The following is a 12,609-nucleotide window of genomic DNA, read 5'->3' on the forward strand; positions in this document are numbered from 1 at the left end:
TACCCCGTATTCCTGTTCTTTTGGCTTCCTCAACATTGCCTGCTGTCTAGAGGACTCCTTTGGTTGTATATCTTTTGATTGTTATTAAATCCTCAAGCTCACCACTGCCTGGCTGTCTCTGCATTTGGGTCCTGCAATTCTCTGAATCATGACAGAATGATCTGACCAAACATGGACCCAGCAGAGAGGCGTCTCTTCTCGGAGAGGGTTTCCCATTTCGACCAGACTGCAGCAAAACTATTAAACTCAAAACCTAATCAGTACACTCCTATCCTGGAGAGGATTTCCACACAGCAGCAGTGGTTCAAGGAGAGACCCTGTGTGAGTCATTTTGTTCCCCACCTCGATGTAATCAAGAAGAGGCTAGAGTGTTTGCCTTGTGTTTCCCGCCTTTGTCTGCTCCACCCTGATGTGTTTCACCTGTTCCTGAGCCCTAGTGTCACCTGTTTCTTGTTTCACCTCGTTACCGCTACCCCGTTGTCTCTGTATTACAGTTTTTCAGTATTCCTGTTCTTTTGGCTTCCTCAACATTTTGGAATTATTTTTGCCTGCTGTCTAGAGGACTTATTTGGATGTATATCTTTTGATTGTTATTAAATCCTCAAGCTCACCACTGCCTGGCTGTCTCTGCATTTGTGTCCTGAAATTCATCATCAGCGAATCATGACAGATATCATTTAAAATTGTCTAGTAATATTAGTCATAGTTATTATCATAGAAATATCTGTTTTGGTACCAAGTACTGTATATGGAAGGTACATTATTTTAGATGCAGGCAACAATGGGTTTGTTAGTGCTAACTGAGTTGACTCAAGTCAAACTAAAACTTGTTGTGCTTTGGTATAAGTTGTGGCCTTAGAATACAACTTTACCCAGAATGCATGTAACGGCAAAGCCTCTATGAGACAAATGTGCTTATAACATGTTATTAATCTTATTTTTAGCCATGATTTTATTAGAGTGTGGGAAAGCATAGAATAACCCTTGTATAGAGTTCAAAGCAAACATTTATTCAATCCCCTGGACATGACTTCTTGTTGAAGGCTAATTTCTGATTCTACATTGCACTGCTCTGCTACCACTCTCAAAGGAACTGCCTGCTATTAAACTCATGTTTATGTACGGTTTCATGCTGTCTGGATCCTTATATAAGTGCATTGCAAAATAAATACTAGTAGGAGGGTGAAATGATCAAATCTTTGTGTTGAAACCTTTCTGGTCTCCTGCTCATTTATGTGTCAATATGTTAAAATCCCTTGCTCTATTTAACAGTATAGGCAAATTGATAAGATTTGTATACTTTACATATAAACTCAAGCTATTATATGTAACTACACCAATTAACGGGCCTTCAGTCTTAAATGCTACGTTCAAGATAAATGAATGAAAAAAAATCATAGCCATTTTTCAAAATGTTAATAAATATATATAATTAATTTTGAATATTTAATAAATATTTTCCCACAGGGCTGAATGTACAGTGTGGGCTGCTAAGTGGGTGTGGGGGAGTTTGTATCGAGACATCTGTCTGGTCTTAGTCAAACAGCCATGAGGAACTCAACATGTTCTCCCAACATGTCTGTCTGAAAAGCTGCATGCAAAGACAACCCAAAACTGACAGAGTACACATAATGCTATATGATAGCTCTAGGACGTCAACTAGCTTAGGTGAACACACACACTTATCATCAGCAGCACACTGTAAAAATCGCCGATACACAGCGAACAATGGAACCGCACACACACACCGCTAGTACAACTGATTAGTTGATTGTGGTATCATTTATCTCTAATCACATGTTGATTTATAACAAATAGTGGCAATCCTAGTTTTTCCTAACCACACTGCTATAGTTGATATAGCTAAAGTTAGATACATTAGCATAATCGTAATTCAAACTATAACGTTATGTAACGTTACCCGATACATCCAGTCTTGTGCCTATATGCTTTGACAAGCAAGAGCCCCACTGTTTAGAAAATAGATTATATAATAGGGAACTCACAGAGAGTAAAGTGTCTCGTCCAATGATTTGTACTGTGCATTTGCTCACGTAGGAATTCGCTTGTTATTGAAAATGAATTACTAGGCGCTGCGGCCTTCTGGAAGCCGTAGGGTGATGTTTTTTCATCCCGCCCACACAATAGCGAAATGTGATTGGCTGATTCACCCGTCAACTACTAAACTAACACACAGGCTCCAGACTTCTGTCCCAGTCAAGTCCTAACCAATAAGAAACCGAGCTGCAACCTTTTTTCTGCCTAGAGACAACAACTAAATCTGATTGGATAACTCTATTTTTAAGGTTTTAGGACACTAACACTGTCATTTCTGAAGCAAATTTGATAGAAAATCAAACTAAAATTAGAATTAAAAGAGAGAATTATCTATTATTAATTGAAATATGTTAAATATGACATTTAAAATGCTGATATGTTGAGCCTTCTCGGAACGCCTAGAAGTCAAGGCTTCCCCTCTGGAACCAATATATTCATAAATTTGTGTATGTCTAACGTGACCCTGTCAAAGAAGAAAGGGCTGCAAAAAGCTTCATTTTGAGCTCTTAAGGGCAAACTCAAACATTTTCCCCAAGTGGGCCCAGACTTTGGCCAGACTGCAGACTACATGAACAGACAATGACTCAGCGGCTTTTCAAGCTGTCAGCAAGCTCTTTTTTTCCGGTTACACCTAAAATTGATTAATTTACTTCCCACCATCAAGCACCGGGGGTTTCAAGTCCACACATATTTGGCCCCTGATCCAAGGGCAGCAGAGGAATGAAATTCAAACCAAAGCATTTGGCTCAAACCTACAGCCAAATAAATAGAACATTTGAGAGGGAGGCTCTCCTAAAGCTGTGGTATTCTCTCCTTTACATGCAGTAATCTTGATGGACAGAGATTACCTTCATGCCCAAGGCCGATGAAGAGTGCTCAGAGTCAGATGACAACATAGTTGACATATGTGGATGAAAGTATAATTCTGTGCATATGCCATGGAAAAGATACACCATTTTATCTTCAGTATAGATATTATTAGAGACCATGAATGACTGATTGGAACGTCAAATTATTGGTATTCTGGCAAGAATATATGCTATTGTGACTAAATGTGCTTATTCTGCGATTACATTAATTTCATACAGTTATAGGAAATGTTTATAAACCTCCAGAATATGTAAAATATGCAGTAATGTGGACCATTTCACTGTGTTATCCAATAAAAAGACATTATTGACAAATTGACCAAATTAAGTGTGTAGTCTTAAAGTCAAAGTACTTTTTTTTTCTTTAAATAGGAGTAAAACCAAAAGTTACACATTTGTCCAGTACTTTTAATGTAATTACCGTCTAGTACAGTCAAATTTATTTATAAAGGGTTTTTTGGCAGGCAGGTGTGTTCAGGTGTGTATTTGCATTTTTGTGAGTGGATATATGAGCATCAGGCAGCAGCCAGGCTGTGTGTAGGAGTTGGTAACTGACAGAATCCAGAGAAGTAGAAAAAGTAAACATTTATGGATCATATTCACCATTTTTCATAATGTTATTACTCTAATCATGCTGTAGGAACACAGGGATATGAAGCCATAAAACTGCACAATAGCTCTATTGATGGAGACTTTTTCAATGGTGCTTTCTCTTTATGAAGTCTTTGTGGACAAAACAGTCCATTGAGTTGCATTATGGGAAGTGTAGGATGCTGGATTACTGGAGCTTGGTCTAGGGACTAAAAGTCAAGATATCTGTAGCTTTTCTTTGACTATTTCTTAAATCTGTCTATGGCAACTTTATGGAAGTAAATTGCTGACGCTGATGTTTAAAAAAAGTCTAATTTTATACTTTACATTTCTGCACCTGTTTTGCTATTGTACAGTATATTCTTTCTTTGTTATTTCTACTCTTATTTGGCACAAATTATTGATTACCTGACACGTGTACTCTGTACACTAGTAGCATCAGTAGTGCTCTGTTAACAGGATATGTGGCTAATTTTATATATATATATATATATATATATATATATATATATATATATATATATATATATATATATATATATATATATATATGTACCTCCATATGCCCACATTTTGAATAAAATAAGAAAAGCCTCTACCTGTCTTTGGGGCTGCATTATGGGAACTGCATCATGGGAAATGTAGGAAATCAATAATGCCATTGTTACACAAGGAATTTAAGTTAATAACGATACTTCTGGAAACATTTCCATGACAAACTGATCATATCTATTGGAGTAACGGTATGTCAAATTGCACTGCAGTACTCAAAAAGCCAAAGACAATCCAACCATTTACTTCAGCCAGCAAATTGGTATAGAATGATTAATTATTCCTGGTCTGCTGAACCTACAGTAGACGATTGCATCATACTTAGGAAAACAGCCACATTAGGATCCATACACGTTCCACACGTCGACAAATTTCCGGTGAAGTGATACAGACGCCGCAAGAAAGGTGGAGGTGATTTGCCCCCGTACAACCCTGCTGTTTCTATCTTCACATGAGACTTAATGACTACGGGAAATGTTGGTAAAGGCGGTTAGCGTCTAATGATCCTTTTCCTGTGATATCATGTGGAACTGGCGTGCTTTGGTCTGCTCTGTAATTGGCCTTACTTCACCAAAAGGAAAATATACGGTGACAAAATGAATAAACAGTATTCTGCTGCCTTTCGAACTCTAAGTGGCATGACCACTGTTATGTGTTATTATGTTTTCACAAGCTGTCCCACATTGCATGCTGCAGTGAATGGCTTACTCACTGCGAGATGTTAAAGATAATATTTGATTTGCGCAATTGACATTTTTTAAAGCAAAGTGTTTAGTGTTTGTGAGGGTTCTTTATTTTCTCAAAAAGCTTACCTTACACCACTGTAAATTAAGGCTCCAGTGGCACTATTTAACATGTATTTTATAGCAAACTCAGTTCAAGACAGGCATCTGAGATTCTGCTAAAAGTGCTTTGAAATTGTTCTATATCTTATGGAGCTCCAACAAGTTACTTGGTCAAACTCTCAAATCTGCCGTTTTACAGTATGTCTGTAGTTTTGGATCTAAACAGTAAGATGGTGCACGGTATCTGTCTGCATTACGTAGGTAATCTTATATTAAAGTGGCTATATGTAACTTTCAGTTTGTGTTGATTCTAGCAGCCGCTTTGGACAAAAGCGGTAGTTTTTTTTACCTCACCTGCTGTTGTAAAGATCTTTTCTTCACAGTGCTTTATTGCCCACTGTAGATTACTGAGTACTAGCGTGACCGGGAGGTCATATAGTCGCAATGAATATTTTGCTCGGACAGAAAATCATTCATTTACAATAAGAGAATACCTTACAGATGCATCGTTGCATACGGTAACTTCGCCTACTTTGGATGTATCATGAGATAAAACGTTATCACTGTCACTGTGTCAGGAGCCAAAGCATTAAGAGATTGTTGTAGCAACTAACGTAGTAATAACTTATATAGCGTATTTCATGAAACCCAAGGACGCATTACACAAGTACAGGGGGACAAGTGAAAAGAAAATAGTAGGCCAACACAAATACCGACTAAAAGGAATACAATGACCGCGCTAAATGGGAACGTAATTTGATGTTGGCTACTGGCGTACAACCACATCACCATTGTAAAGTTATTTTAGGAATGAAATAGACATATTACATACCTTCGGGGTTGGTTTTGAATCATTTACAATCCCGTAACTGTCTTTATCTGTTGAAAGCCCGACCGAGTGTGCCTCGGATTTCACCCGTTGTCTTTCACTTTCCCTTTTAGCTTTTAGTTGTTCTTCGTTTAATTTCCTTATTTTCTGTGATGGCCCTGCCCCAGTATCAGCCATAACTACAGCAGATAACTTCTAAAATAAAATTAAAATACAATTAGGCCTATATAAAGAAATCTCCTGCTACCTTTAACCTGGCTGGTTCACTAACACAGGCTTTTCCAGTGTTACACCGAACTCTGTGACCCATCAGAATGTGTGCTCTGTAGCGCCCTCTACCTGTCCTAAATCATTTTGTGACTTCGCGGGGAAAAATCAGACCCTGGCAAATGCATTAATAAAAGCTATATGAACATAGCGTTCTTTTCACTGTTAGTCTTGTTTGCTGTTACAGGTCATTTATGATGATTAGATGGAACATTACACAGTTTCAGAAACATTTAAAAGTTACATAAAGTCACTTTAAAGTGACAACAGAATTCACCAAGTTCTTGTGCCAGCACAGAAATACATTTTGATATTACAAGCACATGTGTAGCATGGTTATGGTTCATCGGAAACTGATTTGTTGTGATTTAATTAAATGCATGTTTTTGGACAATTTGTCAGAGCAGTAAGACAACTGTGCTGTGACACTGTCTCTGAACTCTGGTTTTTGGATTGTTGAAGATACTCTTGCACATAGGTGGTTCTTAGTTTCTAACTGCGGTCAAATAGATAAATAAATTGCATTCCACTTGACCTTGATGGAAAACGTAATGAGGTCAAGAAAAGATGTCAAGGAAATGTTATGAGGACTAAGGAAAATACAACCAAGGTGCTAAGAGATTCTCCAACCGCACTTACGCTCAGCTATGTAATTATGCAATAGCGGATGTTATTGACATAGGTCTGCCATGGTGAAGCTACAGTGTTCCGAAGATGTACTACTAAAAGTGCATCTTAGATTCATGCTTGAAAAAATGTTACCTTGCATGGCAGCTGGATTCTTGCGATATCATGCGGGAATCGCGGAATCACATATCACAGGAAACCTCCATCTTGTCAGACTTCAAGTAATAGGTTTGTGTCCAAACAACCAGCAGTTAGACCTGTCAGCGTCCTGAGGAACTACTGGCAGCTACGGGTGTGGTTTGAGTGTGTGTGACAGCCACGACGGTTTATTCAAAACAACAATGATGGACATGATAGAAAGATGGTTTATCCAATCACATGCCAGGTATCTTTTTGAAAGTGTATGCCCTTTTTCAAAAAAGTTTCCAATGACCGCTTCTCAGATGGTTCTGTGTAACAAACCATCTGGCGCATCAGGTTAATATAAACGTGGAAAAACCCAGTGAAAGATATTACTTCATTTCCAAGGTTGGAATTGAAATAAAAAAGGAATATAGGCTACCAGTCACAAAAGTGAAGCGAAATAGTTCTCACATTGAAAATGGTGGCTCAAGCTCACATCCACTCATATTTATCGCAACACATCCTTACACCTAAACAACATTATAGGTTGATTTCCAAAGACTCCCAAAACGGCACATACTACTATTCTAATTACTGCCGCACGGTGGCAGTTTAATCATGTGACCTTAATCATTGTGACGTCATTGCGTCACAGACTAAGATCCTTAAAACTCAGTTACATTTTTAAAATGACAGTTGACTTTTGGTTTCACATGGACACGTCTTCTGAGGGAAAGTCCTGTGTTACCTGATATACTTTGTTACCCCACTGCCTCGTTTGCTCTCATGGCCACGAGAGGCCGCTGCAAGAAACATAATTGTGGATCATTATAAGCCTCTTGCATAATTGACCCATACAGTTGTTTTCTGAGTGACATTAATCCAAAGTTTCATATTGGAGTAAAGGTTTAGAGATGTACTGTACATTCTTGGGTTAATCTGAGAAGTTAAACGTTTGGCTCTATATTCAGCCAATTAAGCTGTCTCATGATTTCACTTCCCTACTATCTGTCAATAAGACACAGTCAAGACCTTACAGGAAAAGTGAGAGGGCTAAAGGATTTTCTTAGAAAACGTCATGTCAGAACCGCTTGCTGGCTTTAATGAAGGGATGAAGACAATCTGTCGTCTCAAGAACCTTTTGTATCTGGCTGCCAAACTCTCAAACCATCCACCAAAGATGGAGAGGAACATTGGAGTTGCAGCCCCGACTCAAAGCAGGCTCTGAGACGACCGGATTAACAGCCAGACAGAAAAATTCAGAGGTGGTCATAAGAGAGAGAGGAGAGTAGTCACCACATTAAGTAACTGGTTCCAGCAGGAATCAGAGGGTTTGCATGTTTCACTATGAGGAAGTAGTGCAGACAGTGTTGACTGATGTATAACCTTTACTTCTTTTAACATATGTATGTTGTGACTGGGAACGTATATACAGTTCTGCCTCATCGCATTAGGACCATTAAGCTTCTTGCCCCACAGCTATTTAATTTGCATCGTTTCATGTGATGACATCATGCAGCTGTAAAGCCTGTAAAGTCTCTTTGAGCCAAAATCTTACAAAAGCTCTCCGCCAAAGACGAAAAACAGAACCAGAATGTAAGACAGAGCTCTGTTAGCCATTTACAAATGAGTGTATGTGCACATATCAAACCTGGGAGACTTTTGTTTTTACCTTTTAGAAAATGTGTTAATGCCACATGCTGCAAAAAAGAGGAGACAAAAGAAAATCCCTCTATATAAGCTTGATGTATGAACAGGGAATCCAGAGAGAGCTCATAAATCTTTCCACAAAACTTTAGGATTAATTGTAGCTGAGAGCCTGTAGGATGTATGAGGACTCAGAGGTGCAGTATTGATATGTTTATGCTGCCGAGTTTCTCATATTTATTTCCTTCAGCATTTTAGTAAGCAGAGGTAAACACTTTAAATGTTGTATACATGCAATGATGTTTGATTGTTTTTTGCTGACTAACAGATACAGGACTCTCTAAAACAGGGGTCTTCAAGCCAAGGACCCCTTATCTGAAAGACTACATCATTTATAAAATGAAGTTGCATATTTAACTGGGCCTACAATAAAAGCCTAAAGCCTTTATACATACCTTTTTAGTGCATAGAATACTAAGCTATTAAAATAATTGTTTGGTATGATTTTATAAATCATGATTTATGTTAAAACACAGTGAATCCTTCTGATTACCTGTATCTGTGGACCTTAGTGACTTTTAGTGGAAAAAACCTTTATAAGTTGCTAAGAAACTCCCTTCATTAATTTTGCCAGATGATGGTCTAGTACCGAAACATGCCTACTTTTTTGCAAGTTAGACAGTATGCGGGGGTTTCTTTGCAACTTTTGACCTACTTATCCCCCTCCGACGCACCTGTCTTACATTAAAGATATGCAAAGTGTTTTTCTGTACTGAAAAAAACTAAAAGAAATATAATAATAATAATAATTTGGAGGCCCCCCTGCAGTAACTCTGAGGACCCCCTAGGGGCCCCGGACCCTTTGTTGAAGATCTCTGCTCTAAAATGATATTTCACCTGGGAGCGGTGCCTTATGCCCTGGGGTGGCGTCACACAGAGCGGATGTGTGCCTGATGCACATTCTCGTCGCTCACATTTGGTTGTCTTGTCAGTTCTTTGTCAGCTAGAAAAACCATAACCTAAAAAAAAGTAACACTTTACTTGAAGGTATCGACATAAGAGTGACATGAACATATTACACTGTCATGAACACATGAACCCTAACCGTAACTCTAACCCTAACCCTAACTTGTCATGACAAAAACCGAATGACACTTAATGGCAGAAGCGTTGTTTATAATGTTTTTGATACGTTCATGACAGTGCCATGTCACTCTTATGTAGCTACCTTCAAGTAAAGTGCAACCAAAAGTTCTTTATTAACCCCTAATCTATGCATTAACCGTTGCATTGGAAGTAACGCTCGGGTTACTTCTGCAGGCAGTAAGCTAGTTAGCCAAGCATGGTAATGTTTGCAGCTTGCACTAAATCAGATAAATCAAGCAAGAAAAGAAAGATGACATTGTCATTATTTGCAAAAGCAAAAATGAGTCACTAGAGTTAGCCAACTCACTCAAATGCAAAAAGAGAAAGAAAAAAAACGTTTCTTAATTTTCTTTTCATTTTTGCCAAGTCAGTGGTCACATTTTACAGAACCCAACTGATGTGAAGATTGTAATGCTTGTGAAATAGGCCACTGGCTCCAGTTTGAATTCTCACACTTTTCCAGTCTCAAATGCCAGCCACAGTCTATCAGCACTAAACTTTAATTGAAAAGCTTTAACATCTTTCACAGCTGATCCTATTTTCCTTTCCTCACTCCTAAATGCCCAATTATTTTTGTTTCTCTTTCAAATAACCAAGAGTTGCACTGGCGGAAGAGGATGGTCTGCAGAAAGGTCTCCGTTAGGTTACTTTATGAGATGTTCTTACAGACGGGTCGACAGCCAAAATTGACAGCCAAAATCGATGGCTGTGGTTCTGCTAAATGGAGTCAGACTAAGAGTGCTACTCAAATCTGTGGTTACAGAACTGGAGTACACTGTCAAATTTTCTTCCCTTTTTCTGCTTCAGGGTCTTTTTATTTCTTTGAGAAATGCACACTGAGCAAACAAAAATGTCTTATATCATAAATGAGCATATTCATGTCACATGTAAAAGAAACCATTAAAAACAAACTCACTCAAAAACCTTTGAAGGCAGTCAAATCAGGGTGGAGTTTTAAATCTGGTCTTTGGGCCTCAGTTTAGAAAGTTTTACTCTAAAATATAGTATATAGCTTTCAGAGTCACCATTACAGTAAGAGAAACAAGGTGATGGAGGATAAAGTACATGTATGCCCCAGACTATGTTCCAGTTACACTTGAACGATCATGTCAGAGAGAGATGCCAGGAAAGGGAATAAAAAGAGCGCCCACGAAGAGTTGATTACAATGTCCACTTCACTTCACTTCAGTGTTTGGTTGGTTGGTTTTGAAGCATTAAAATATTTCTAGTTTTTGCCAAATGGTTGATGAAACCCGTGCCCACTAAAAAATTATATTCATGATGACTACATTAATCACATTAGGATAAGCATCAGGAAGCATTAGGAAAGAGTTAGTGTGCGAGGCCCATGAATAGTGCCATTCTGTTTAAGACCAAAACTTCAGGACACAAACCAAACTAATGTTATTGTAACAGAGCATCCACCTGTTAGCATTACCCACGACTACAAGCTCCCAATCCAAAGATGAAAGAAAGTTGATTGAGGAACAGGAAAAAGGGAGTAACAAGAGCCATTGCGAGAGTTTTCTGAACTCTTCACATTGCTGCGGGAACTTGGCCTTGAGATCTAAGTCGCAGGTTAATAATTACATGAACAGGAAGTCTGCATGCAGACAAGTATGAGGTCAGTATTTCCACGCAGCTGAGTGCTTGTTGTTCTCGTTGGTGTATGTTGAGAAAAAGTTTACTGCTCTGGAAAATTGAAAGTGATGACTGCAAAACAGACAATGGAAAATGAAGAACGGGTTCATCGATCGGATTTAAAAAGTAGATATGTGACTGAAGGGGTTTGTACAAATAAGTGCGTCACCATGTTAACTGGGACAGTGAGTGAAGTCATGATTATTTGCATTGCAAATTACTTTAACAAGCACAAATTAGCACGGTGAATTTCAGCACTGACGGGGGGAACCAAAATGTTTTCTCTATAAGCAGTTCCTGCACTGGGAGAACATGTTAAAAAAAAAAACTGAAATAGCAACACAAACAAAAACACCGAAAATAATTCCTCAAATGTGAACCAGCTGTTCAGAGTGTAAATGTTCTCCCCTCTGCCTCTGCTCGTTGCTTCGACACAGTGAAGAATTTGGACAAAAGCTGAACATTTTCAACATTTTACATCCATAGCTCTTGGGAAGAGTCGCATGCAGAGCTACACGTACGTGCAAACCAAATCCTGTTACGTGGCAGGCACTGGCCTGTTGTATGTGTTTGTCTTCCCTTCTGCTTTTCTTTCTTTTTACCTCCGCTGTTTTCTCGCCAGGTGCTAACAAGTTGATTGGTTTCCATCTGTGCAGCCCAGTCATGCAGATCATTAATTCCCTTTTAGTTTGGCCTAGTTTTGTTATAATAATTTCATCTGTTATGCACGTCTATATTCCATCCTCCTCCACCTTGTGTGAACCTTTTTATTACATTTAACTGCCACCAGCAGTTCAAAGTTTTCCGGTCAAAATTTTTATTTGTCCAATACTTTTGTTCACTAAATACCTGCAAAACTAATGACATTCGCATCTGCTGTACTTTGTGTTTGGTACTAATCAACTAATGCATGTTAAGATGGTGAACAAGGTCAACATTATACCAACATGTTAGCATGCTGGCGTTAGCTTTTAGCTCAAAGCATGCCTGCAAACTTTGTCATGATTATACTGGCAGAAGGGATTTGTCTTAGCCTTGTCTCTTTTTTTTTAATGCTCAAATAAAGGGAAACGGTACATGAGAAAATGAATACCATAATACTGAGTGTGAGAAATAACAATGTCCATTCTCATCCAAATTGTCCTTTAAGTGGAAATGTACACATCTACTTACAAATCCATGACAACTCCTGAGGAATATACATCCAAAAGCTCCAGAACAGCTTCTAAATGGGCAAGGGTTAGATAGTTTTATCAACTACTGTGTGTGTACTGTGGTAGTCACAAAAATACTCCTCTCAGCTAGATTTTGTGTGTGAGACCATGCCTTTAAATCGTTCTGCATGCAAAGAATGCAGCGAGAAGTCCAAGTCAAACGAGAATCTTCCTCCTTGTGATATATAGTTGTGCAGCTGATTGGGCCTCTAGTCTCTAATAACTTCTAATGCTGTAGACATGCAGTTTGAGTAGTGGCT

This window comes from Sander vitreus, chromosome 24 (genome assembly GCF_031162955.1).
Source record: "Sander vitreus isolate 19-12246 chromosome 24, sanVit1, whole genome shotgun sequence".
NCBI classification, from domain to species: Eukaryota; Metazoa; Chordata; class Actinopteri; order Perciformes; family Percidae; genus Sander; species Sander vitreus.